The sequence below is a fragment of the Loxodonta africana genome, unplaced genomic scaffold (assembly GCF_030014295.1).
Source record: "Loxodonta africana isolate mLoxAfr1 unplaced genomic scaffold, mLoxAfr1.hap2 scaffold_113, whole genome shotgun sequence".
Taxonomy (NCBI): domain Eukaryota; kingdom Metazoa; phylum Chordata; class Mammalia; order Proboscidea; family Elephantidae; genus Loxodonta; species Loxodonta africana.
The window spans coordinates 195295-218323 of NW_026974876.1; the positions used below are offsets into that span (position 1 = coordinate 195295).

At 43.3% G+C, this 23029-nt stretch overlaps 1 long non-coding RNA gene across 4 annotated transcripts in view; it reads left to right on the plus strand.

Moving 5' to 3' along the window:
* Window positions 1-4403: 4403 nt before the first annotated feature.
* Window positions 4404-23029, plus strand: part of LOC135229175 (uncharacterized) — a 167044-nt gene continuing 148418 nt past the window's right edge. For 3 of the 4 annotated variants that reach the window (XR_010319940.1, XR_010319938.1, XR_010319941.1), the window contains exon 1: window positions 18515-18862. This is a non-coding gene — a long non-coding RNA (uncharacterized LOC135229175). Of the gene's footprint in view, window positions 4599-18514; window positions 18863-23029 lie in introns of those variants that run through there. The other variant, XR_010319939.1, reaches the window with a different exon arrangement.

The window sequence follows — 23029 nt, forward strand, 5'->3', positions numbered from 1 at the left end:
CACAGTACCAAAAGAAATGGTCGACTCTCAGTTGCTTCATGAGGTGGCATATGATGAAGAACTGGTAGTAGTGAAGCAAGAAGTCCAAGCTACACTGAAGGCGCTGGCGAAAAACAAGGCTCCAGGAGCTGACAGAATACCCACTGAGTTGTTTCAACAAACAGATGCAGCCCTGTACGTGCCCACTCCACTATGCAAAGAAATTTGGAAGCTAGCTACCTGGCCAACAGACTGCAAGAGATGCATGTTTGTGTCCATTCCAAAGAAAAGCGATCCAACTGATTGTGGAAGTTATCAAATGTAAATCATAGTATTAGTAAATATGGTAAACAAACAGACAAACTATCTACTCCACAGTGAATATGACATTCTATCCCCAGGAGATCTAGTGAGTTTATGATGTTGTTGTTAGGTGCTGTTGAGTCAGTTCCAACACATAGTGACCCTGTGTACAACAGAATGGAACAGTGCCCAGCCCTGGGCCTTTCTCATTGCAATGTTTGAGCCCACTGTTGCGGCCACCGTCTCAATCTGTCTCATTGAGGATCTTTGTCTTTTTCACTGACCCTCTACTTTACCAAGCACGATGTCTTTTTCCAGGGACGGATTCCTCCTGATAATATGTCCAGAGGACGTGAGACCAAGTCTTGCCACCCACCTTTCTAAGGAGCATTCTGGCTGTACTTCTTCCAAGACAGGTGTGTTCATTCTTCTAGCAGTCCTTGGTATATTCATTATTCTTCACCAACAACATAATTCAAGTTTCAGTTCTTTTGTCTCCCTTATTCATTGTCCAGCTTTAGCTGCACATGAGGCGACTGAAAATATCATGGCTTGGTTCAGGCACACTTTAGTCCTCAAAGTGACATCTTCGATTTTTAACACTTTAAAGAGGTCTTTTGTAGCAGATTTGCCCAATAAAATATGTCATTTGATTTCTCGAAGTGTGCTTCCATGGGTGTTGATTGTGGATCCAAGTAAAATGAAATCCTTGGCGACTTCAGTATTTTCTCTGTTTATTGTGATTTTTTTATTGTTCCAGTTGTGAGGATTTTTGTTTTCTTTATGTTGAAGTGTAATCCATACTGAAGGCTGAAGTCTTTGATCCTCATCAGTAAGTGCTTCAAGTCGTCTTCACTTTCAGTAAGCAAGGTTGTGTCATCTGCATGTCTAGGCTGTTAATGAGTCTTCCTCCAATCCTGGTGCCCCTTCTTCTTCATAGAGTCCAGCTTCTTGGACTGTATGGATTATATGTTTTTTTAAAGACACTGAGTTTTTGGTAATTTACTATGGCAGCCCTAGAAAATGAATACAGAGCCCTTCACCAAGGACAAGTCAAGTTAGCACCAAAAATGCTCCTGTAAGGGTAGCCACGTAACATGAGACATGGCAGTTTTTAAAAAGTATGAAGTAAAACTTTCAGCTTTGACAAAGAAAGGGCTCCTCTAAGTCCAAGTTCTAAGTCCATTGCTGTTGGGTCAATTCTATCTCACAGCGACCCTAAAGGACAGAGTAGAATTGACCCATAGGGTTTCCAAGGAGTGGCTGGTAGATTCGAACTGCTTGAATAAGTATTGTGAAAAAATACAACCCTGACACACAACTTTTCTGAGCTTAGTATTAAAACAAAACAAAAAAAAAGGCGCTATTGAGTGGATTCTCACTCATAGGGACCCTACAGGACAGAGTAGAGCTTCCCCACAGGGTTTCCAAGGAGCGACTGGTAGATTCAAACTGCAGACCTTTTGGTAGCAGCCAAATGCATAACCACTGCACCACCAGTGGCTTTCAAATCAGCTATAGGCTGATGATCTCCAAATTCTTAGAACCCAGAAAACTACTCTACCTCAGAGTGGTATCCACAGCTGGGAACTGTTCTCCACACTTGGATGACCTCAGACATCCAAATCTAACATGTACAGAAAAAAATCTTTTGGTCATTTTCTCAAGCTTGTTCCTCCATGGTTTTCCACATGGTAGAGAATGGCTCTGGTGACCATGCGCTCATGGTAGCCTGAATTCTAGAAGTCACCTTTGATTCTCCATTCCCCTCATCCCATACGTCTGATTGACCAGCAATTCTTGGCAGCTCAAGCTCCAAAGTACACCTCAAGCCTGCCCACTGTTCCCACCTGCACTACCACCATCACTGCTCACCCTGACCACTGCAGAAGCATCCTCACCAGTCCTCTGTATTTGCTGTCTTCAAGTTCTCCTGGGCTACAGTTAATTCCTGGGACACATTCTTTCTCAAGACCATTGAACAATAGAAGGAGAAGGGCATTTAGTTGTATTCTACCTCCTCCGCTTGAGCTGCATGCCCCTCAGAAATCACTTTTCAGTGTGCAGTCTATAATGTCTCTATCCCAATTTCCTGTCTTTGGCCGCACTGCTTTGATAGCGTGCATGCATGTGTGCTTCAGGGGTCATGTAGGCAGATGCTTGGAGGAATTTTTCTTAGTACAATCATGGTTGTGTGCCATCAAGAGATTCTGACTCATATCAACCCTGTATGACAACTTAGAACTGCCTCACAAGGTTTCCTAGGTTGCAGTCTTTATGGCGCAGCCCTGGTGGCACCATGGTTAAGAGCTCGGCTGCTAACCAAAGGGTGGACAGTTCGAATCCACCAGTTGGTTATTTGCAGAAAGACATGGCAGTCTGCTTCTGTAAAGACTTATAGTCTTAGAAACCCTATGGGGCAGTTCTACTCTGCCCCGTAGGGTCACTATGAGTCGGAATTGATTCAATAGCAACTGGTTTGGATTTTGTTTGGTTAGAATCTTTATGGGAGCCCATCTCCAGATCTTTTCAACCCCTGAGCTGGTGGGTTCCAACGGCCCACCTTTCAGTTACCCAAGCACTTAACCGTTGCACCTCCAATACTTAACTCTGCGCGCGAGAGGGCCCTCTCCTGACGTCTCCCGTCTCCTCACCCCGCACACCTTGGCGTTGTCCTTGCTTCTAGACCCCGCCCTCCCCTCTGGAGGCCCAACCCCCCCACGCCCGCCCCACACCCGGGCCGCTGGGCGGGGCCGGCAGCCATGTTCCTCGCCGTCCAGCCAGTTACTCCCAGAAGCGCCCGGACGGGTGGTGAGGGGCCCGGGCAGGTGGCGCGCCTTAGAGCGGACGGTGTTCGTGCTGCTTTCTGTGCCGTAGTTTCTGAAAGGTAGGAAACTCCGGCAGCTGGGTGGAGGGACCCGCTCCCAGACTGAACAAGCCCGGCCCCTCGAAGGTGTGGAGGGAAGGCGCCAGGAGGGCGGGTCCCAGTGCCAGCATCCCGTGGGCTCCAGAGGTTGGAGAGTCCGGACGTTGGGTTAGCAGCTGGCATCGCCCCCTCCGGCGTACCCCGTCCCAGTGATCCCCAGGGGCGGACGCGGTGCGGGGCCGGGCGGACGCAGCCACTGTAAGGGCTGCGAGAGGGAGCCTCTGGCCCGGGAGACGCAGCTGGTCTGCGAAATTTCATCCCCATGGATTTGTGGCGGGGGGGGGTCCAGCCGCGGGATCCAGCTGCGGAGTGCCCTCGGGCCTGGGGGCTTGAAGGGCTTGGGGAGAAAGGCCGTGTCCAGGGCTGCACCCAGGTCCCTACTCTGCCCGGGGCGGGTTTGCGGGTCAAGCTGGAGGATGGGGGCCTGCCCCCCCCTCGCCCCCCACCTGCTCCCTGTGCCAGGGGGGAAACCAAGGCCCAGAGTTCGCCCTGGGGGGTGAGACTCCAGACTGAGGACGGGGCACTCGCCTCCGTTCGTCGTCCCACCCCCACCAGACTCCGTAGGGTGCCAGGGGCGGGGAGAGAGGGATCCCCCGCCCAAGGCCCCGCTGCCCCTTACTGTTTTGGGTGCTGTGCCTGGGAGGCTGAGGCACCCGGCGCCCGCGCCTGCGCCCGCGCCCGGCTGGTCTACTCTCGGGGCTGGGGCGTCAGCGCGGCCCCACCGGGAAAGGAAGGGGTCCTGGGAATCTGTGGAGCAGCGCGGGGATCCTACTCCTTGTGGAAGCAGCAGCGATTCAGTGTCTGTTAACAGTGTGGATGCCGGTCCCGCTCCCCCTCTGGGTGGCGGGGGTGGGGGTAGCAGGAAGGGGTCCTGAGCAACCATGTTGTTTGTTAACTTAAACGTTTGTGCGGCGCTGTGTAGCGGTAGCTGTGGACGCGGTCTCTGGTGCTGAGGGGATTTGAGGGTTCCTCAAACTGGCGGGATTTGGAGCCTCTACCCTGGTGGCAGTGGGTTCAGTGGGTTACCCTGGTGGCGTAGTGGTTAAGTGCTAAGGCTGCTAGCCAAAAGGTTGGCAGTTTAAATCCACCAGGCGCTCCTTGGAAACTCTGTGGGGCAGTTCTACTCTGTCCTATACGGTCGCTATGAGTCAGAATTGACTCGATGGCAACAGGTGTGGTTTTTTTTTTTAGGTTGGAGATTAGGTGTCTCTCGGGCTGACATTTGAAGGTCTGGAGCTGACGGTTTATGAGGGTTTGTAAGGGTTTTAAGCGCTCCGGCCATGGGCACCAACCCGATCTTCCAGCCCCTGCGGACGGACCGCCCCCCCCCCGGGGGGGGATTGGCTGCTCTGGGACCCTGAGCCCAGAGGGCGGTGAGAAGCTGACAAACGTGAGTGATGCCCTGCAGGCTCCAGTCGGCGGGGCAGCCCTGCTCACACGGTCTCAATACGGGTAGTCGGCTTCGTGCCTGGGGGGTGGTTTCCGAATGTTTCCTCGTGGCCCCCCCCCCGTGCGGGGCGACAACTCTCCCCTGGGCGGGGACCTAGTAGAGGCCTGCAGGGCATCAGGGTGTGGAGGGGCAGAGCTTGGGCGGGGAGGGCGCGGCCCTGCAGGTTCCTGTACATGACCACGGCAGGGGGCTGCGGGTCCTGAAGGCTGGGCCTGGTCGAGGACCCACTAGGTCTCGCAGAAGGAGTGGGTTAGGATAATCATAGCATTAATGGGAGTATTGAGAGAGCACCCTGGGGCGTTGGGTCCCTCGGGAAGAAAAGCTTCTGCTGTCGCCACTGGAGCGGTACCCAGGTCGTCCCGGCTTAGGTCCAGGAGATTCCCATGCTCGGAGGGTCTGGTGGGCAGAACAGAACCGGCGGTGCGCACGCCCTCTCGCGGCCTTGCGCCGAATCGCTGAGGTTCAGTGTCAGGTGATTCTAAGCCATGGTTTTGGAACTCAATAGTGAAGCAGAGCAAATAAATGATGCAGTGCCTTGATGGGACTGGTGGAGACAACAAGAAGCAAAGCACAGCTGAAACTTCAAAATTCCACTGAGTGTTAGTAGGATTTGGAGGGAGAAAATAGACGGAGAGTCGAGAGGCCCAGAGATGCAGAAGGGTTAGAGGATTAGGGGTTAGGGTTTGGTGTTAGGGGTTCAGGTTGGGGGGTTAGAGGTTTGGGAGTTAGGTTTAGGGGTATAGGTTTTAGGTGGCTGGGGGTTGGGGTTAGGGCTGGGGTTACTAGGCTAGGGCACAAGTGGTTTAGGGTTATGGTTAGGGTTAGAGTGGGGCTGAGGTTGATTCCCAGTCTTGTGTACCATCTCTTCCTTCACCAGAGTTACCACATATCTGTCGTTTGGTTGGAAACCCTGATGGCATAGTGGTTAAGACCCACCAGTGCTACCCAAAGGTCTGCAGTTCGAATCCACCAAGCGCTCCTTGGAAACTCTATGGGGCAGTTCTAATCTGTCCTATAGGGTCTCTATGAGCTGGAATCGACTCGACGGCGGTGGGTTTGTTTTTTTTGGTTATTGTTTAGTTAGCTTTTCTCTACCCACTCTCCGTCTGCCTGGTGAACATCAAGGATTGTTTCTGTGTGTAAATGTTTTCATGAGTTTTTATGATAGTGGTCTCTTAGTGTATATGTCGTTTTGTGATTGACTTAGTCAGCATGATGCGCTCCAGATTCATCCATGGTGTGAGATGTTTCGGAGATTCATCATTGGTCTTCATTGTCGTGTAGTGTTCCACTGTGTGTATGTACCGTAGTTTGTTTATCCATTCCTCTGTGGACGAGCACTGAGGTTGTTTCCATCTTTTTGCTACTGTGAATAATGTCGCAGTGAACACGGGTGTGCATATGTCTATTCCTGTGACATGGAAACCCTGGTGGCTAGTGGTTAAGTGCTACGGCTGCTAACAAAAAGGGTTAGGGTTTGAGGTTCGGGATGTTAGGGTTAGGGTTGTTAGAGTTCTGGTTGTTAGGGTTTGGGGTTAGGGGTTGGGGTTAGGGTTTTGGGGTTAGGGATGTTAGGGTTAGGGTTGTTAGGGTTTGGGTTAGGGTTTTTCGGTTGGGGTTAGGTGTTAGGCTTAGGTTTAGGGTTTGAGGTTAGAGTTTGGATTTACAGGTTAGGTGTTAGGGGTTGCAGTTTGGGGTTTACAGTTTTGGGGGTTTAGGGTTTTGGGGTTTAGTCATTAGGGTTTGGGTTAGGTTTTAGGGGTCAGGATTTAGATTTAGGGTTGGGGTTGGTGTTGGGTTTGTTTGGGATATGTGGTTTGGGGTAAGAGGGTGGGTGTTAGAGGTTTGGGGGTTAGAGATTGAGGGAGTTAGAGGGTGAGGGGTTAGAGGGTGAGGGGGTTAGAGGTTGAGAAGATTATAGAGTGAGGGAGTGAGAAGGTGAGGGTGTGAGGGGGTGAAGGTTAGGGTTTAGGGTTAGAGGGTTTAGGCTTAGGGTTCAGAGGCTTAGGGTTAGGGGGTTAGGGTTTCAGAGTTCAGAGGTTGGGGTTGGTGTTGTGGTTAGGGTTAGAGAGTTAGGGTTAGAGGGTTAGGGTTGGAGGTTTAGGGTTAGAAGATTAGGGGTATGGTTTAGAGGTTTAGGGTTAGGGGTTAGGGCTAGGGTTTAGGGGTTCAGGTTTAGGGGTGTGGGATGGGTCTGGGGTAAGGTTTTAGGGTTTAGGGTTAGAGGGTTATGTTTAGGGCTTAAGGCTTAGAGTTTAGGGTTTTAGGACTTAAGGTTTAGGGCTTAGGGCTTAGAGCCTAGGGTTTAGGACTTAAGGTTTAGGGTTTAAGGCTTAGAGTGAGGGTTAGGGCTGGGGGCTGGGGTTAGGGTTTAGGGTTTAGTGTTAGGGTATTAGGGTTAGAGGGTTAGATGGTTTAGCGTTTAAGTTTAGGGTTTAGGGGTTGGGGTTAAGGGTGTTAGTGTTTAGGGTTTTGGCATTTAGGATGTTAGGGTTGAATGTGTTAGGGCTAAGGGTGTTAGGGTTTTGTGTGTTAGGGTTTTAAGTGTTAGGGTTTACAGTTTAGGATTAGGCTTAGACCCATTCTTAGGTTTAGGGCTAGGGATTTGAGGTTTAGGGTTTGGCGTTGGGTTTGGGGGTTGGGGTTAGGTTTAGGGCTAGGATTAGAGGGCTAGGGTTAGAGGGTTAGAGTTTCAGGTTAGCGTTAGAGAGTTAGGGTTCGAGTGTTAGGGTTAGGGTTAGGGTCGTTAAGGTTAGGGTGGTTAGGGGTTAGGTGTTAGGATTTAGGGTTTAGGGTATAGGGGTTAGAGTTTGGGTTAGGGTTAGAGTTTAGGGCCTTGGGGGTTAGGACCTAAGGGCTTAGGGCCTTAGGGGCTTTGGGACTTAGGGCTTAGGGGCTAGAGTTAGAGGGCTAAGGCCAGAGGGCCAGGGTTATGGTTTGATTCCTGGTTGGCAATTTTTTTCCTTCAATATTTTGTATAAGTCCTCCCATTGCCTTCTTGCCTCCATGATTTCTGCTGAGTAGTCCAAGTTTATTATTATTTACTCTCCTTTTTTGGTGACTTCCTTTATCCCTAGCCTCTCTTAAAATTCTCTTTATGTTTGATTTTGGCAAGTTTGATTATTATATGTCTCGGTCACTTTCTTTTGAGATCACCTTATGTGGAATTTGATGAGCATCTTTCATGATATCAGGGAAGTTTTCTGCCAACAAATCTTCAACAGTTCCCTGTGTATTTTCTGTTAGCCCTCCCTGTTCTGGTACTGCAATCACTCATAGTTATTTCTCTTGATAAAGTCCCACATGATTCTTTGGATTTCTTCATTTAAAATTCTTTTATCTGGTTTCTTTTCAAATATATTGGTCCCAAGAGTTTTATCTTCTATCTCAGTAATTCTGCCTTCCAGTTCTTCAGTTGTGCTCTTCTTACTTTCTATCGAGTTTTCTAACTCTGTAATTTTATTGTTAATCTTCTGAATTTCTGATTGCAGTCTCTCTATGGTTTCTTGCAGCTTATTAAATTTTTAATTATGTGCTTGAGTAACCTTTTTAATTTCTTCGGCTGCTTTATCTTTGTGTTCCTTGGCTTGTTCTGTATTTTGCCTCATTTCCTTCCTGATATCTTTGAGAGTTCTGTATATTAATCTTTTGTATTCTGTATCCGGTAATTCCAGGATTACACCTTCATCGAGAAGATTCCTTGAGTCTTAGTTCTGAGAGCTTGTTGAAGCAATCATGGGTCAGCTTCTTTTTTTTTTTATTTTAATAATTTTTATTGTATTTTAAGTGAAAGTTTACAAATCAAGCCAGTCTCTCACATAAAAACTTATACACAACTTGTTACATATTCCCAATTACTTTCCCCCCAATGGGACAGCCCACTCCCTCCTTCCACTCTTTCTTTCCGTGACCATTTTGCCAGTTTCTAAGCCCCTCTACCCACCCATCTCCCTTCCAGGCAGGAGATGCCAACATAGTCTCAAGTGTCCACCCAAACCAAGTAGCTCACGCCTCACCAGCATCCCTCTCCAACCCATTGTCTAGTCCAACCCATGTCTGATGAACTGGCTTTGGGGATGGTTCCCGTAGTGGGTAAACGGAAGGTGTGGGGGCCATGATCACTGGGGTCCTTCCAGTCTCAGTCAGACCATTAAGTCTGGTCTTTTTATGAGAATTTTGGGTCTGCATCCCACTGTTCTGCTCCCTCAAGGGATCTCTGTTATGTTCCCCGTCAGGGCAGTCATTGGTTGTGGCCCGGCACTGTCTAGTTCTTCTGATCTCAGGATGATGTAGTCTCTAGTTCATGTAGTCCTTTCTGTCTCTTGGGCTCGTTATTATCTTATGTTCTTGGTGTTCTCCATTCTCCCTTGATCCAGGTGGGTTGAGAATCATCGATGCATCTGAGATGGCTGCTTGCTAGCATTTAAGATCCCAGATGCCACTCTTCAAAGTGGGATGCGGAATGTTTTCTTAATAGATTTTATTATGCCAGTTGACTTAGATGTCCCCTAAAACCATGGTCCCCAAACCCCTGCCCCTGCTTTGCTGACCTTCGAAGCATTCAGTTTATTCAGGAAACTTCTTTGCTTTGGTTTAGTCCAGTTGTGCTGACCTCCACTGTGTTGAGTGTTGTTCTTCCATTCACCGAAAGTAGTTCTTGTCTATCTCTTTAGTAAATACCCCTCTCCTACCCTCCCTCCCTCCCCCCCTCATAACAACAAAGGAATATGTTCTTCTCAGTTTAAACTATTTCTCAAGATCTTATAATAGTGGTCTTATACAATATTTGACCTTTTGCTACTAATTTCACTCAGCATAATGCCTTCCAGGTTTCTCCATGTTATGAAGTGTTTCACAGATTCGTCACTGTTCTTTGTTGATGTGCAGTGTTCCATTGTGTGAATATACCATAATTTATTTATCCATTCATCCATTGATGGGCACCTTGGTTGGTTCCATCTTTTCGCTATTGTAAACAGTGCTGCAGTAAACGTGGAAGTGCATGTATCTATTTGTGTAAAGGCTCTTATTTCTCTAGGATATATTCCGAGGAGTGGGATTGCTGGGTTGTATGGTAGTTCTATTTCTAGCTTTTTAAGGAAGCACCAAATTGATTTCCAACGTGGTTGTATACCATTTTACATTCCCACCAGCAGAGTATAAGTGTTCCAGTCTCTCCACAGCCTCTCCAACATTTATTTTTTTGTGTGTTTTGGATTAATGCCAGCCTTGTTGGAGTGAGATGGAATCTCATTGTAGTTTTGATTTGCATTTCTCTAATGGCTAATGATCGAGAGCATTTCCTTATGTATCTGTTAGCTGCCTGAATGTCTTCTTTAGTGAAGTGTGTGTTCATATCCTTTGCCCATTTTTTAATTGGGGTGTTTGTCTTTTTGTGGTTGAGTTTTAGCAGAGTCATGTAGGTTTTAGAGATCAGGCACCGGGTGGAGATGTCTTAGCTGAAAACTTTTTCCCAGTCTGTAGGTGGTCTTTTTACTCTTTTGGTGAAGTCTTTAGATGAGCATAGGTGTTTGATTTTTAGGAGCTCCCAGTTATCTGGTTTCTCTTCATCATTTTTGGTAATGTTTTGTATTCTGTTTATGCCATGTATTAGGTCTCCTAATGTCCCTATTTTTTCTTCCATGATCTTTATCGTTTTAGATTTTATGTTTAGGTCTTTGATCCATTTGGAGTTAGTTTTTGTGCATGGTGTGTGGTAGGGGTCCTGTTTCATTTTTTGGAGGTGGCTATACAGTTACGCCAGCACCTTTTGTTAAAAAGACTATCTTCTCCCCAATTAACTGACACTGGGCCTTTGGCAAATATCAGCTGCTCATATGTGGATGGATTTATATCTGGATTCTCAATATTGTTCCATTGGTCTATGTGTCTGTTGCTGTACCAGTACCAGGCTGTTTTGACTACTGTGACAGTATAATTTGTTCTAATATCAGGCAGAGTGAGTCCTCCCACTTTGTTCTTTTTTAGTAATGCTTTACTTATCCGCGACTTCTTTCCCTTCCATATGAAGTTGGTGATTTGTTTCTCCATCTGTTTAAAAAGTGTCATTGGAATTTGGATCGGAAGTGCATTGTATCTATAGATGGCTTTTAGTAGAATGGACAATTTTACAATGTTCTCTTCCTATCCACGAGCAAGATATGTTTTTCCAATTACGTAGGTCCCTTTTGTTTTTTTTGCAGTAGTACCTTGTAGTTTTCTTGGTATAGCTCTTTTACATTTTTGGTAAGGTTTATTCCTAAGTATTTTATCTTCTTGGGGGCTGCTGTGAATGGTATTCATTTGATGATTTCCTCTTCAATGTTCTTTTTGTTGATATAGAGGAATCCAACTGATTTTGTGTGTTTGTATTGTAATCTGAAACTTTGCTGAACCCTTCTATTAGTTTTCTTGAGGATTCCTCAGGGTTTTCTGTGTATAAGATAATGTCTTTGGAAATAGAGATAATTTTATTTCTTCCTTACCAATCTGGATGCCCTTTATTTCTTTGTCTAGCCCAGTTGCTCTGGCTAGGACCTCTAGCACAATGCTGAATAAGAGCAGTGATAAAGGGGATTCTTGTCTGTTTCCCGTTCTCAAGGGAAATGCTTTCAGGCTCTCTCCATTTAGGATGATGCTGGGTATTGGCTTTGTATCAATACCCTTTATTATGTTGAGGAATTTTCCTTCTATTCCTATTTTGCTGAGAGTTTTTATCATGAGTGTGTGTTGGACTTTGTCAAATGCCTTTTCTGTATCAATTGATAAAATTATGTGGTTCTTGTCCTTTTTTTATGTGGTGGATTACATTAATTGTTTTTCTAATATTGAACCAACCTTGCATACCTGGTATAAATCCTACTTGGTTATGGTGGATTATTTTTTTGATATGTTGTTGAATTCTACTGGCTCGAATTTTGTTGAGGATTTTTGCATCTATGTTCATGAGGGATATAGGTCTGTAATTTTCTTTTTTTGTGTTGTCTTTAGCTGGTTTTGGTATCAGGGTTATGCTGGCTTCATAGAAGGAGTTAGGTAGTATTCCGTCCTTTTCTATGCTTTGAAATACCTTCAGTAGTAGTGGTAAGTCTTCCCTGAAAGTTTGGTAGAACTTTGCAGTGAAGCCATCAGGGCCAGGGCTTTTTTTTTGTTGGGAGTGTTTTGATTACCTTTTCAATCTCTTTTTTTGTTATGGGTCTATTTAGTTGTTCTACTTCAGTTTGTGTTAGTTTAGGTAGGTAGTGTGTTTCTAGGAATTCATCCATTTTTTCTAGGTTTTCAAATTTGTTAGAATACAATTTTTTGTAGTAATCTGATATGATTGTTTTAATTTCAGTTGGATCTGTTGTGATATGGCCCATCCCATTTCTTATTCAGATTATTGGTTTCTTTTCCTGTATTTCTTTAGTCAGTCTGACCAATGGTTTATCAATTTTGTTAATTTTTTCAAAGAAGCAGTTTTTGGCCTTGTTAACTCTTTCAATTGTTTTTCTATTCTCTAATTCATTTAATTTTGCTGTAGTTTTTATTTTTTGCTTTCTTTTGGTGCCTGACAGTTCCTTTTGTTGCTCTCTTTCTCTTTGTTCAAGTTGTAGGGAGAGTTCTTTCATTTTGGCTCTTCTTTAATATGTGTGCCTTTATTGATATAAATTGACCTCTGAGCACTGCTTTCACCATGTCCCAAAGGTTTTCATAGGAAGTGTTTTCAGTCTTGTTGAATTCTGTGAATTTCTTTATTCCCTCCTTAAGGTCTTCCATAACCCAGTCTTTTTTGAGCAGGGTATTGTGCAGTTTCCAAGCATTTGATTTCTTTTCCCTGGTTTTTCTGTTATTGATTTTTACTTTTATGGTCTTTCATTCAGAGAAGATGTTTTGTAATATTTCAATGTTTTGGGTTCTGCAAAGGCTTGTTTTATGACCTAATATGTGATCTATTCTAGAGAATGTTTCATGTGCACTAGAAAAGAAATTATAGTTTGCAGCTGTTGTGTGGAGTGTTCTGTATAAGTCTATGAAGTTAAGTTGTTTAATTGTAGCACTTAGATCTTCCGTGTCTCTATTGAGCTTCTTACTGCATTTCCTATCCTTCACCGAGAGTGTTGTGTTGAAGTCTCCTGCTATAATTGTGGAGGTGTCTATCTCACTTTTTAATTCTGTTAACATTTGTTTTATGAATGTTGCGGCCCTATCATTGGGTGCATAAATATTTAATACAGTTATATGTACCTGGTAAATTGTCCCTTTAATCTTTATGTAGTGTCCTTCTTTATCCTTTGTGGTGGATTTAATTTGAAACTCTATTTTGTTGGAAATTAATATTGCCTCTCCTGCTCTTTTTTGATTGTTGTTTGCTTGATATATTTTTATCCATCCTTTCAGTTTTGGTTTATTTGTGTCTCTTAACTCTAAAGCGTGTCTCTTTTAGGAACCATACAGACTGATCGTGTTTTTTTATCCAGTCTGCAACTTTCTGTCTCTTTATTGGTGAATTTAGTCCATTTACATTAAGTGTAATTATAGACAAGTATGAGTTTAGTGCTGTCATTTTGATGCCTGTTTTTGACAATTTCATTTTCCATTTACTTTTTTGTGCTGAGTTTTTCTTTGTAGAATGTGTGTTCCTCCTTTTTATAGTAGTTGAATTTATTTTGGTGAGTCGTTATGTTTATCTTGGTTTTTATTTTGAAGTATGGAATTGTTAGACCTTGTTGTGGTTATCTTAATATTTACCCTGGTTTGAGTAAGTAAAAACCTAAGTTGTTTCGCCCTGTATCGCCTTGGTTTCCTCTCCATATGTAATTTCTAAGCCTCCTGTATTTAGTCCCTCTTTTTTCACTATCGTAATCTTTTACATAATCACATCAATGATTCCCTGTTTTGAGCAATTTTTTAATTAATCTTATTTTGTTTTTGTGATTTCCCTATCTGGGTTGATATCAGGATGTTTTTTTCTGTGACCTTGTGTTGTGTTGGTATCTGATATTATTGATTTTCTGACCAAAGAATTTCCTTCAGTAATTCTTGCAGTTTTGGTTTGGTTTTTGCAAATTCTCTAAGCTTGTGTTTATCTGTAAATATCTTAATTTCACCTTCATGTTTTAGAATTTTGCTGGATATATGATTGTTCGCTGACAGTTTTTCCTCTTTCAGTGCTCTATATATGTTATCCCATTGTCTTCTTGCCTGCATGATTTCTGCCGAGTAGTGCAAACTTATTGATTCTCCTTTGTAGGTAACTTTTCGTTTATCCTTGGGTGCTTTTGAAATTTCTCTTTATCTTAGGTTTTGGCAGGTTTGATGATATGTCTTGGTGATTTTCTTTTGGGATCTATTTTGTATGAGGTTCGATGAGCATCTTGGGTAGATATCTTTTCATCTTTTACAATGCCAGGGAATTTTTCTGCCATCAGATCTTCCACTGTTCTCTCTGTATTTTCTGTTATCCCTCCCTGTTCTGGAACTCGAATCACACGCAAATTATTCTTGATAGAGTCCCCCATGATTCTTAGGGTTTCTTCATAGTTTTAAATTCTATTTGATTTTTCTTCAACTATATTTGTGTCAATTGCCTTATCCTCCAGCTCCCCCACTCTGCATTCCAGTTCCTTGATTCTGCTCCTGTGACTTCCTATTGAGTTGTCTGAATCTGTGACTTTATTGTTAATCTTTTGGATTTCTGAATGCTGTCTCTCTATGGATTCTTACAGCTTATTAATTTTTTCACTATGTTGTTGAATAATCTTTTGGATATCTTCAACTGCTTTATCCGTGTAGTCCTTGGTGTTTTCTGTAGATTGCCTTATTTCATTTGTGAGGTCATTCCTGATGTCTTGAAGCATTCTGTACATAATTTTTTTATATTCTACATTTGGCAATTCTAGGAATGTATCTACATCTGGGAATGATTTTGATTCTTTGATTTGGGGGTTTGTAGAAGGAATCATGGTCTGCTTCTTCATGTGATTTGATGTCGACTGCTGTCTCTGAGCCATTTATAAGATATTGTAATATTTTATATTTGCTCACTGAGTCTTCTTATTTTGTTTTGTTACAATACACCCAGATGGGCTACTGGATTGTGGTGTCGTGATTGATGTAGCTTTTGAATCACTTACGTCCTGTTACCAGCTTGCCTGAGCTGTTACCAGGTATATAAGTGTATGAGTCCATTCACTATTCTTGAATACAATCAGCTCAGGTGTCCTGATAGCTGGTCACCTAGTGTGTGGTGTAGGCTCTCACCTAGTATCTTAGAGGAGTAGTGGTGATGGTTGTATGCACCAGTTTCTATTAGTGGCAGGGGGTCACATTTCGAGGAGGGCAGGATGCTGACAGCCTTCCTTCAAGTGTCAGTGAGGTAGGTGTGGCTCTATTCTCTAGAGCACTCTGGTGGGTGGGCTTTGCAGCTGTATCTTAGGCACCCAATGCTTGGGTAGGCGTCACTATTCTCAGACCCCTCTAGCAGGTGGCTAGGTGATGTGGGTGGAGTCTCAGCCCTCAGTTCGCTGGTGCGGATCAGCGAGGGCTCTGTTTAATAGGTAGAGAGGTATCTGACCTCCAAAACTTGCCTTTCCACTGCTGAGCTAAAACAATTATGGTCAGATCTCTATCAGAATTGCCTTTACATTGTAATAGCCACCTAGTTACCTGTAGGGTGAAAGCCAAAGACTATGGGTCTGTTAATGCCTGGATGGAGCTGATTCTGTACTGTTATTTCAGTTTAGGGAAGTCAGGGAAGGATTTTTTCTTTGATTGTTAAATGCTGCTTTTCTCAGGCCAGGAGAATGGGTTAGAAAAGAAAGAAGAAAAAAAATTCAGCAGTGCACTTCACTCTCTGGCACAGAGGATTCCAATGTTAATGAAGCTGGCTGGGGCAATGAGGGGTGGAATCAGATATATAGAAGAGAGTAGCCTGGCAAAATATACAAAGTTACTTATGTTGTTTGGTGAGAACTGTTTTTTCTGAGATTCCAGAGCATTGTGTCGCTCGTGTGCTGGCTGGATCCCTGCTGAGACTGTCCCAGAGGGTTAGGGCTGCATCCATGCTCACACTGTCTCAGGAAGCCACAATTGGCTCCCCCACACTTAGTCCAAAGCCCAGCACCAAGGTTTCCTTTCTGGGACGCTGCACTCCAGGCTCCAAAACCAGTCGCTGCTTCCCTATAGTTTTTCATTTCCCTGTCAGCCGCGTCTGTGTGGAGCCTGCGTGTGCTGCCTGGGTCCCCTCTGAGGTTGGTCCTGAGGGTTAGGCCTATATCTGTTCTTCCCTGTCTCAGTAAACCACAATCAGCCCCACCACTCTGACACCAGGAAACCGCGAGGGCTCAAGGCTGCGGCGTGGGACACTGGCTCTGGAAGCGGTCCCTGCTGCAGCGTGGCTTTCGCTCCCCCGTCACTCAGGTCAACTCCTTAGTTCTGTGTTTGATGGTCAGGGTTTGTAGATTGTCCTTTATGTAATCAGTTCACTTGTTTTTTCGAGTCTTTGTTTCAAGAAGGATAAGCGGAATCTTCTACCTAGTCAGCCATCTTGGTCCTGCCCCCGTGTCTGCCTCTTTATGTGATTTGATATTGACTGTTGTCTCTGAGCAATCTATAAGTTATTGTATTAGTTTATTTTATGCTTGCTTTTTGTATCCTAGCTTCTTCCTTTGTTTAGTTTTGGTATTCCCAAATAAGCTGCTTGAGTGTGCTAGGTTGATTATTTTCACCTTTGAAGCTCTAATGTACTATCACCAGATGGCTAGCACTGTTACCAGGTATATGAGCCTAGGAGTTCATTTACTTTTCTTGTATGCATTCAACTCAGGTGCCCAGGTAGTTGGTCATAAAGTGTGTGGTACAGGCTCTGTCCTACAGTCTTAGAGGGGCAGGGGTTATTGGTGTAGACAGAAGTATCTGGCTGCAGTAGGGGGTCAGGCTCTGATCAAGGCAGGGGTCTGACAGCTGTGCTCTGAGTGTCTGTGAGGAAAGTGCATCCCTGTTCTGTAGGGCACACGGGTGGGTTCTGCAGAAGGGCAGTGGGTACCCAATGCTTTGGGTTGTAAGTTCTGGGAGGTACTACTTACCCTTGGAGCCCTGTCACAGGTGGCTAGGTATTGTGGGTGGGACCACCAGTCCTTAGGCCCCTGATGTGGGTAGGTGAAGACCCTGTTTAATAGGCAAAGCAGTGTCAAACATCAAACACCCATCTTTCCACCGTCCAGCTGAAACAGTTGCAGTCTGGCAGCAAGGGCCTATTCTCCTGAAATGGGCCCACACAGGTCCATGCTGGGGTGAAAGGTATTCAAAGCCCATGGACTGTCTGTGCCTGAATAAGAGCTGCTTGTGTCCTGAGCTCCCCAGCTTAATTGAGCTGGCAGATTATCTTTCCCCCAGTTGTGAACTTATACCTTCTTCAAGGATGGAAAAATGGCTGAGAGTGGTACCAGGGCCTATCTGAGGCCCAGGGAAGTTGACGGCCACTGAAGCCGGCTTGGGGGCTGGGGGCGTGGTAAAATAAACACAAGTAATTAGCTTTTGCTGAGAGTGCCGTTCTTCTCTTGTTCTGGAGGTGTGAGTAGTCTGTGCAACTTGCTGTCCTTTCCTGAGCTAAACGCCTGTGGAACGCCACTGCCAGCCCCACTGCAGTCGCTCCAGGAAATGGTGCCTGAGGGTTCCTGGCTATTCAGGTCCAGTAACTCCTCTCCACTTCTGAATAGTCTCTCCCTCCCCCTGCCGCTGAGTCCATTTTCTAACTTTACCTTTGATGTTCAGGGCTCCTAGCTTGTCATAAATATAATCGCTTCACTTGTTTTTTCTGGTCTTTTTTGTAAGAGGGATCACTGGTGGCGTCTCAATACTCAAAACTTCATCATTTCTTCCTTTCACTTTAGCTACTCGACATTCAAGAGCAACGTTCAGAGTCTCTTCCGACATCCGTTTTGGTCTTTTCTTTCTTTCCTGTCTTTTAAAGGACCTCTTGCTTTCCTCATGTGTGATGTCCTTGATGTCATTCCACAACTCGTCTGGTCTTCAGTCGTTAGTGTTCAACACGTAAAATGTGTTCTTGAGGTGGTCTCTAAATACAGGTGAGATATACTCAAGGTCATATTTTGGCCCCTTTTGACTTATTCTAATTTTCTTCCGTTTCAACTTGAACTCCCATATGAGCAATTGACAGTCTGTTTCACAATCGATCCCTGGCCTTGTTCTGACTGATGATATGAGTTTTCCCATCTTCTCTTTCCACAGATGTAGTCAGTTTGATTCCTGTGTATTCCATCTGGTAAAGTCCACGTGTATAGCTGCCGTTTATGTTGGTGAAAAAAAATATTTGCAGTGGATGAGTCACTGGTCTTGCAAAATTCTTTCATGAGATTTCTGGCGTCATTTATTTCAGCGATGCTGTATTTTCCAACTACTTTTCCTTCTGTGTTTCCAACTTTAACATTCTAATGACCAGTAATTATCAATGCATCTTGATTGCATGTTTGATCAATTTCAGGCTGCAGAAGTTGTTTAAAATCTTCAATTTCTTTATCTTTGGCATTAGTGGTTGGTGCATAAATTTGAATAGTCATATAAACTAGTCTTCCTTGTAAGTGTATGGATTTTAGCCTATCAGTGACAACATTGTACTTCAGGCTAGATCTTGAAATGTTCTCTTTGATGATATGTAACATCATTCTTTTGACTCTGGTGGAATATCCATGTTTGTAAGACTGCTCACAGACTGTTTTACCAGAGAGTTTTCTGGTACTGCAACATCTACCACTAATCTCTGTGATCCCTTTGAATTGGCAAAATAAGAATAGTGCTATAGATTTCTTCCAAATACAGAAAACATAAGTATGAAAATGTTCTTGCCGTTGATTATATTCTTTACCAATCTGTTTGTATGGGATTTTTGGTACTTCACTTGAAAAATGAGTCCAAGGTACTGTGATGTGATTGTTTACTTTGTGTGGCCTTTCTAGCCATGGTCTTATAACATCCACCCTGGTGCTTGGGCAGGACTGTGTGATAGGGTAATTGTGGCTCACCAAGGGGATTGTTTATTTTGCCTTCAAAGAGAACCAGTTCCAGAGCAAAGAGGAGGATTCAACTCCCATCAAGGAAGAACAGCCAAGAGCCGAGCGTATATTATGGACCTGAGATCCCTGCACTGAGAAGCTCCTAGAAGCAGGAGACTGAGATAGAGAGAGGAAGCTGTAACCCTGAAGATGGTAAGATGCCATGGCAGGAGAGACCGAGCAACAGGGACCTGGCTATAGGAGATGATGGCCCAGGGAGAAGGAAAGCTGAGTGCCTTTGGAGAGAGGCCGGCCCAAGGCCAGGCAGAGGCACGCCTATGAGCACAGGAGGGAAGAGGCTGTCCTGATAGAAAAACTGTATTCTGAGTGTCGTTGAGCCTGAGCTATAACTGTTACTTCCCTAATAAACCCCATAATCGTGAATATGGACTATGAGTTCTGTGTGGCCATTGCAATGAGTTATTGAACCCGGCAGAGAAGTAGGGAGTGCTGTGTGAGGGACAGTTGGTGTCAGAGTTAGTGAAGATGGTGGAGAGAGGGTAGTTTTTTCACCAATGCCTTCAATGCAGCTTCGATTCCTTCCTTTTATACCATCAGTTCTTGATCTTATGCTACCTCTTGAAATGGTTGAAAATTATCCAGTTCTACTGCAGTGGCTGTATTAATATCAGACAAATTATACTTCAGAAAAAGGAGTATTATTGGGAATAAGTAGGGACATAACATAATAAAGGTTCAATTCTCCAAAAAGATACAACACTCCTAAATGTGTACGTGTCTAACAACAGCGCTCCAAAATACAAAAACTAATAAATCTGAAAGGGGAAATGGACAAATACGCATTTATAACTGGTATCAGTACTTTTCTATCAATAATTAATAGAGCCCTGCTAGTTGAAGTCCAAAGCATCTGTATGAACCACTCATGGATGTCTATGTGTGTGTGTATGTATGTGTGTGTATGTGTGTATGTATGTATATAGTATAAAGAGAAGTAATACAGAAATAAACATAGATACATGTTGTAGTCCTTGGGAGGTACAAACGGTTAATGCATTCAGCTGGTAACCAAAATGTTGGAGGTTTGAGTCCACCCAGAGGCACTTTGGAAGAAAGGCTTGGTGATCTACTTTTGAAAAATTAGCCATTGAACTGACACACTTGTGTGTCAGTACTACTCTGACACACATGAGGGGAGGGGTCACCATGAGTCAGATCAGCTTCATAGCAATCGAATGATTTTTTTATGCATTCTGCCAATGTTTGTCTTTTAATTGGTATCTTAGGCTGGGTTCTCTAGAGAAACAAAACCAGTGAGGTGTATATATATATATTTATATATAAATAGCTTTATATCAAGAAAATGGCTCATGAGGCTGTAGAGGCTGGTAAGTCTCAAGTCCATGGGTCAGGCTTGTGGCTTCTCCTGACTCACATAGATGCAGGGACTGCAGAACTGAAGATCTGCAGGTCATACAACAGGTCTGTGGCTCACAGGCTGCAAAGGCTGACAGATCTCAAGATCGGCAGGTAAGCTGGCAGGCCGCGGTTCACAGACTGCGGAGGCTGGTGAATCCCCAAATTGGAAGGTAAGCTGAGAGTTCAAGTCCCAAAAACTTGAGATCAGATGAAGAGGAGCCAGCTGCAGGATTCCGAGTGAGCAAAAGCTCAAGAGCCTTGCCAGAAAGTCCACCTATATTGGATGCAGTCCACACCTCCGAGGAAACTCCCTTAGATCTGATTGGCTACTCACAGCAGATCCCATCATGGAGGTAATCACATTATATCACATCTCATCATGGAAATGATTGCATCGTTATTCGACTGCTAAACTACATCATAACTGCCAAAGCACTGAGAATCATGGTCCAACAAAGTTGACACACAACTTTAATGATCCCAATTGTGAATTTAATCTATTTAAATTTAAAGCAATTAATGATAAGGAAGGACTTATGTCTTCTACTTTGTAGTAGGTCATATATGTATTTTGTTTCTCATTTTCTTCACTACCGTCCACTTTTGTGTTTGACTGATTTTTTTCAAGTGTACAATTTTGGTTCTCTCCTTATTTCCTTTCCTTATATTTTTTAACTTCTTAGTGGTGACCATGAGGATTACAATTAATATCTTATGTTTATAACAATCTTCTTTTAATTAATACAAATTTAGCTTCAACAGTATACAACATTCTGCTTTTATTCAGCTCAGTTACCTCCCCTACTTACGTTGCTGTTACAAAAATTGCATCTTTATACATTGTGTGTCCATTAAGAGAGATGTGTAAGTATTTTTATGCATTTGTGCTTTAAATCATATATGAAAAAAAGAGGCGTGATATAAAAATATTACTGACTTTGTTTTATCTAAGTAGTTACCTTTACGGAGTCTTCGTTTCTTTTTATGGCTTCAAGTTACTGTCTAGTGTCCTTCCGTGCCAGCCAGGATGATTCCCTGTAGCATTTCTCATAAGGCAGTTCTGCTGCTAACATACTCCCTCAGGTTTTGTGTATCTGGGCATGTCTTAATTTCACCTTCATTTTTGAAAGATAGTTTTGCTAGATATTGACATCTTGGTTCATAGTTTTGTTTCTGTATTTTTTTTCCAGTACCTTAAATACATCATTCGACTATTTTCTTGTCTCAATGGTTTCTGATGAAAAATCAACAGTTAAACTTGTTGAGACTCTCTTGTACATTAGGGGTCACTTATCTGTTGCTGCTTTCAAGTTTCTGTCTTCGTCTTTTGACATTTTGATTATGTCTGTCTGTGGATATCTATGTATTTACTGTCCTTTGAGTTTATTGAGCTTCTTGGATATCTAGATGACATTTGGGAAACTTCCAGTCATTACGTTTTTAAATATTCTTTCTGTCCTTTCATCTTTCTTTCCTTTCTGGGACTCCCTTAATGAGTATATTGGTATGCTTGATGTTGTCCCGCAGGTCCCTTAGGCTCTATTCATTTTCTTCATTCTTTTTCCTTTATGCTCCTCAGTTAGAACAATTTCAGTTGTGCTTTTTCAAGCTTACATTTTCCTGCTTTCTTGCTCAAATCTGCTGTTGAGCTCCTCTAATGAAATTTTTATTTCAGCTATTCAACTTTTCAGCTCTATAATTTCTATTTGGTTCTTTTGTATAATATTTCTTTATTAATGTTTTCTACTTGTTCATACATTCTTCTCTTGGTTTCCTTTTTTTGTGTGTGTGTCTATGGTTTGTTTAGCTCTTTGAGGAAATTTAAGACAGTTGGTTTAAAATCTTTGTCTAGTAATCCCAATATCTGTGTTTCCTTAGGGATGCTTTCTGTTCATTTCTCTTCTTTCTTTCTTCTTAACAAATGAACCATCCTTTTCTTTTTTCTTTTTATGACTTAGAATAGTGTGTTGCAAACTGGATATCTTAGATATTATAATGTGACTCTGGAAATCAGATTCCCTCCTGTCATTAGGGTTTGCTTTTTTTTTTTTTTTAATTGTTGAGGGCCAGTCATCCATTTGCTTAGTGATGTTTCCAAACTATTTCTGCAAAGATTGTATGTCTTCTCATGTGTGGACACTGAAGTTCTGTTCTGTTATCTCAGCAGTCAGTTCATGACCTGACAGTGCTTTCTTTAAATGCTTGTAGCCAAAAAGAAAAAGTAACATTATCCCAGTCTTTGCAGATTGGCTCTGAACTGGCACGTTCTTTCAATGCTAAGCAAAAGTGCCTAAAACTCTGCCCTAGCCTTCACTTCCTGCCCCCATGGAGCCCAAAGATCAGCCAGAGATGCAAGCCTAAAGCTTTGTAAGGATCTTTATGAGCATGTCTTCATCCTTAGGCAAGAACATTGCACTTCAGATTCCTCAGTATATATGGTAGCCCTTCAAAGCCCTTAAACCACCAACCATTGTCCTCTCAGCCCTTTTTCCAAGCTTTTGGATGTCTCTGCTGTTTTCTCTGTCCTTCATCCTTTGACCCTGGAGGTAGGACCAATTCTTTTTAGCTTCGTACTTCTGAGTTTCCATCACATCATACATTTTTTCTTGTGTGCTGTTGAGTCAATTCTGACTCATAATGACTATAGGATGGAGTAGAACTTCTCCAAAGGTTTCTAAGGCTGTAATCTTTATGGAAGGAAACTGTCATATCTTTCTCCTGTGGAGTAGTTGGTGGATCAAATCAAAAGGTTTAAGAGCTGAGTGCTTAACCACTGCACTACTGGGGCTCCTTTTGACATCATGCATCATAATAGATTTTTAACACACCCCTCAGAAACATAGAAGTCCATAAATTATCAAGGATACAGAAGATTTAACATGTAAAAAAATACCAAATTGCTATATGTGTATTTGTGTGTATTATCTAACCATGAAAGAA